The 5,485-nt window shown below is 43.6% G+C and overlaps 1 pseudogene; it reads right to left on the bottom strand.

Annotated features, from left to right (window-relative positions):
* Nucleotides 1-330: 330 nt before the first annotated feature.
* Nucleotides 331-5,011, bottom strand: LOC114505589 (annotated as a pseudogene).
* Between the last annotated feature and the right edge of the window lie 474 nt (nt 5,012-5,485).

Genomic DNA, 5,485 nt, shown 5'->3' on the forward strand with positions numbered 1-5,485 from the left:
TTTCATTTTCCTGGGTGGTAATACTAACTGGTCAACCACTTTTTGGAGCATTACAGATGGACCCAGTTTCATCAAATTTATCATGTGTTCTGTACATTGTCTACTTAGTGAAGATGTATCAAATTCTTTAGCCCATTTCTGTTGAATATTTTTGGCATTCTCTGTTTCGGTATTTTTTAAATGACTTAGATTTAATCATTGGAAGCAAACTAAAAGGAAAGCTTACAACTGAGCAGAATTGTGTGTCAGTGCCTTTTGCAAACAGAGCTAGGACAGAAAGGGACCGGTGCTGCCCTCTACCTGTGTCCGTGGTGATCTCAGGAAGGGGAAGAAGGTGGCTCTGTGTGTTGAGGTCGCCTTGCCCACCACTCACTCCTGACCAGCACCAGGAGCCCCACCCTGCCAGCCCTGATCATGACCCTTCTTTTTGTGGCCTGAGACCATGTCATCAATCCCCAGCAGCAGCACTGCCTTCTCCACTGCTGTCTTACATGTTTGCAGTTTCACAGCCAATGACTCCCAGATGCCCATTTCTTTCATGCCCGCCGAAGTATCTGTCTCACCATTTACACACCAGGTCCCAGTTCTCCCAGGTGTGCTTGGCCTGAAGGGAGGTCAATAGACAGATGGTGCTCATCCCACTGTTCTGCATGAAGAGTACTAGAGATGACCTCTGGGGCCTGGTCAACAGCCCTATGTGGCCACTGCTCCACACCGGCTATGGCCTTGGATGTTTCTGTCAAGGCGTGGACTACAGCCATCTCACAGCCCCCCACACTGACACCAGCTGAGAATCCAGGGGAACACTGTGGCACACTTGCGTGGCATCCTGGAGGTTGCCTTCTATTTCCAAGAGAATCTCTTTGTTGCCCTCCCCTCCCCTGTCCCGAAGCAAATAGTACAGGCCTTGGGGTCTTTACACTCAGTGATAAATGGAAAGTAGTTATCTCCAGTTTTCTTGATTTCTACCAGGCCCATTCCTGTCTCAACATCTTCTCTCACTTCCTCTGGCTGGCTGACTCTCTGGGCCCCACACATTAGAGCAATACGATGACTGTCTATCTTCTGGATTCTGCAGGTGGCTGTGGTGTCAGTCTGCAAGAGGCAGTGCTGAGGGCTGTGGTGTCAGTCTGCAGGAGGCAGTGCTGAGCTAAATCTGAGATGCCCTTTCCAGTGCTGACAACATCGGGCTTCAGATTGGAAATGCCGTCACAGAGGTGCTGGATGGAGCCCCAAATACTTTCAAATATACAATTCCTAGTGAGTACCCACTACTCCATAGAGTAATACTATAGAGTCACCATTCTATTTGTTGCCCATTTCCAATTATCTATACTAATAAAATCAGCAGTCATGTGCGGATATCTTTATTTACATTAACATAATTTCCCATATGACAAGTTCCAAGAAAAGGGGTTACTAGATAGAACGATTGTCAGATTCCTTTCTTGATATATTATACTAATTTACATTCCCACTATTACTGAAAATATATTGGAGGCCTACTTTTATAAGCCCCACACCTCCCTGTCAGACTTCTTGCAATTTTAAAGGAACAATTAATTTATGGTTATTTGGAGAGCATGAGATAACCTGTCTTTACCCCTATCCCCAGGATGATCTTGGCCTTTGCAGAATAGCACAGAGGAGAGACCACCATGACTTCACCAGTAAAAGGCAAGTGTCTGCTCTCCACCCTCTGGTAGCCTACATAGTTCTGTGGATGTCAAGTATAGCTATAATGAAACATTATTGGACTCACTCTCTGGAGCTGAAAGTCAACATCTAATCAAGAGTGTGAGAGTATGGCCAGCAATATAGTGAAAAACAGGAGAGAGAGCAGTGCTGGGTAGCCATACTGTGTGCTCAGATACTGGAGTTCCAATAAAACATCACCACATGGCCCATTCGTATTGCACTGTGTCCACTGAAGGATGGGCTCTAGGTAAACATGAACAGCATGGAGTTCAGACAGACAAAAATATAAGAGCGTTGATTCAGACTGGAATTATGAGAATCCACACGTAGGTCATGGGAAGAACCGAAGTTGTTTTGTTTTGTTTTGTTTTTGAATTGCAATGCAGCAGGCATATTTTAGTCTACAACTAATTCATTGTGTCTGACCAGCCAGCAACAAGGAGACATGTGGATTCGTTTGAAGGACAGGCTATATAACCTTCTATTGTAGAATGAAAAGAAACAACTGGTTTTAGTTAGAAAAGACTTGTTTAAAAAGTCCTTAGGACCAAACTAACTTTAAGACAAGAATCATGGGTCCTGGCAGTTATAGAAGGACCTTGGCACAGGATAAAGTGTCTTAAAGAAAATATACGCAGTTACTTCTACAACATTTGAGCTCTAAGAATAAAGGGAATGCCATATGCAAATGCTGAGATACAATTACTCAGAAGTCTAAGGAAGACGGTAAATGCTGGGGGGAGAAAGGACAAAGCCTTTTGGTTGATTCAGGAAGGTACAACTATCCCATGTAGTTACATAGCAGCATCCTATAACAAGGCAGGCATTTGCCTCACTGTGGAGTATTCTATAGCCTTCAACCTACCCCACAGCACACTGAGCTCTCACTAGGATCAAACAAGCTGTACAGCAAGGTGAAGCAGCCAGCCGGAAGAAAAAAGTCTACAAGACTGAAGTTTGACATCTGTCATTTTCATTTTCTACTTTGGGTTCCAACAAATGGATTCAAAAAGAGAGTAACAAATCACACAAACATCTGGTCATTGTGTTGTCTATTGATGCTTTCACCCAGCCTCCAGGATGTTGGAAGGAGAGACTCAAAAGTTTTGGCATAAATAAACCTTTTTATTTTCCATGATCAAACTGCCTATCCAGAAAGGCATCCAAGCCACAGGGCCTTCAGAGTAAGGGATAAATCCACCCCAGGATCACAGAAGGGTCACCTCGGCCATTTCTTTCCTTAACTTAGGAGAGGGGCAGGTGAGAAAAATAAGAAGACTACAAAACTTGACTGGCAAACAGAAAATGACACCACTAGAAGTTGTAGGATCATCAGACAACAGAAAATGATATATTAGAAATCAATTACGACTCTACAACTCAAATTGGGTCCATGGCCCAACACCAGTATCACCCAGGAGCTTGCTGGAAATACAAATTCTCAGACCGTACCCCAGACCCACAAAACCTGAGGCTGGAGCCCAGGAGTTCAGTGTAATGAACCCTCCAGGTGATTCTTATGCACAACCTCAAGGATGAGAAGCACTAACCAAACATCCCTACAGCATCCACAGTAGAACATACAGGACTCCAGGAGACCTGAAAGGCCCACACCTGGTCTTCTCCCATGGGCCTAGGGTTACTGCTACTTACATAAGCAAGGCAAGTTCACCAGCAAAACTGATCTCATACAGGAAGAGCCTGCTCATGAAAACAGAATGTTATAGTCTAAGAATTGACCATAGAAAAAACTGACCACTTCAATCTTCTTTCACAATTAAACCTTCACCTGTAGAATTTTTGTTCAAAAGTGGATTAAGCCATGGCTGGTGCAGCTCAGTGGATTGACCATAGGCCTACAAACCAAAGGGTCACTGGTTCAATTCCCAGTCAGGGCACATGCCTGGGTTTTGGGCCAGGTACCCCGTAGAGGGCGCGTGATAGGCAACCACACATTGATGTTTCTCTCCCTCTCCTTCTCCCTCCCTTCTCCTCTCTAAAAATAAATAAAGTATTTTTAAAAAGAGGGGATTAACAGTCTTTTTGAGTCCGGCTGCAACTCAGATCAGAGACCTAGTCCAGAATTTTAGGAGGTGGAAGAGCAAAGATGAGACTGAACTCTCTTTCAGGCATAGTCCATCTCCCCCATCACCATAGTTCTATCTCACTGACTGCCTAAAACCTGAGGCTATAGGGTGGGGTGCACTTGAATTTGTTATGTAAGTCTACAAAGAGCCACAATTACAAAAGCTACATACAATCATGAACATAATACTGGTTACTAAATCCCCTATTATACTGGGACACCCAGAAGAATTTAAATTGCTCATTATGTGCAGAGGCATTTAATTAATTTCCCTATTTAGAGATGAAATGACCAGGGCCCAGAGTAATAGCCCTACTTGACAAAAGCCTCAGACCTCAACAGCAGCCTCAGTGTAGAATCCAGGCTTCCTGACTACTAGAGGCCCCACACTTCCCGAGACGATTTGTTAGTGCTGCCCAGCTGATATTAAGAACTATTATCACCTTTTTCAATATATCTGAGGGATACCATATTTGTGAGACATAAGACTCACTGGCACAGAGCAGGAAAACCTCAAATTCTTAACAACAAGCAATGGGAAAAACTCAGCGAAGGCAAGGCAACAACACCAGGGTAAGCACAGGGTCACAAATATGGAGCTAAGCAAGAGGTAGATGCCCAGATGTGGGAAGCAAACTTTCCTTCTGGTATTCATCTTTCAGAAGGAACTGAGCAAGGGAAAGCAAAATATCCTAGCCCCAAAGGAAACAGTGAAACCAGTAAGGAATCCAGGAACTTACAACATATGGGAGCTGGAACACTGAGTGAAGTCCCACGTGCGCAACTCACGTTAAATCAGCAGTAAAGTTACGTGGTACTGAGTCAACTAAAGGTCTTCTATTTCTTCCTACGTATGGGGCAGCATCAATTCCTGTGACTTAAGTGGTTATAGCTGTGAAAATTGGCAAATAGTGGTAGGCACATTGCTAGAACAATAAGTCTCAAAGTGCGGCCCCATATCGGCAGTGTGAGCATCACCTGGGAAACTGTTAAAAAATATACAATTCTCAGCCCCACTCCAAGCCTACTGAATCAGGATCTCTGAGGATGGAGCCAGCAGTCTGCATTTTAACAAGTGCTTCTGATGCATACACAGAAGCACGAGACGCACTGCAGCGGTGTCTATTGAAAGTGTAAATAGAGAGACAAGGCCAGTGGAGTAAAAGCAAGTCATTATAAGTAGCCTTAATAACGGTACTTGGAAAGAGCAATGAAGACTGAAGCCATGTTACGTAATGGAAGAAAACACAGTCGAGATCATGTGAAAGAATTGTTAATAAAATGTGGCCAAGGATCAACAAAGATAGCAATGATATTCAACGGTGGAGTTTTAGCAATGTTGAAGAATGACCAATCGTGTGTATGATACTCATATTCTGATTCTGATAATGAGAGAAATTATGAGTGTCAAGAGGGGTCAACTCATACTATCTGTTTGAAACTTTTCTCACGCTGTCAAGACACTCACCTGAAAGAAGTACTATTTGGTGCCAATGCTTATGAAGATACCGTCTCAAAAATGGAAAAACAAACTTAAGCAAGTGAACACAGTGGTCTAATGCAGCGATTTCCAACCAGTATGACCCAAGAAGTTTTAAAATGTGCAATACCTGATATTTAGTCAGGGCCACTGACCTCTTTTCCCTTAGACTGTCAAATAAAAACATGACAAGAGCCAACACAACGATGGCCATCCAGTGT

The sequence above is a fragment of the Phyllostomus discolor genome, chromosome X (assembly GCF_004126475.2).
Source record: "Phyllostomus discolor isolate MPI-MPIP mPhyDis1 chromosome X, mPhyDis1.pri.v3, whole genome shotgun sequence".
Taxonomy (NCBI): domain Eukaryota; kingdom Metazoa; phylum Chordata; class Mammalia; order Chiroptera; family Phyllostomidae; genus Phyllostomus; species Phyllostomus discolor.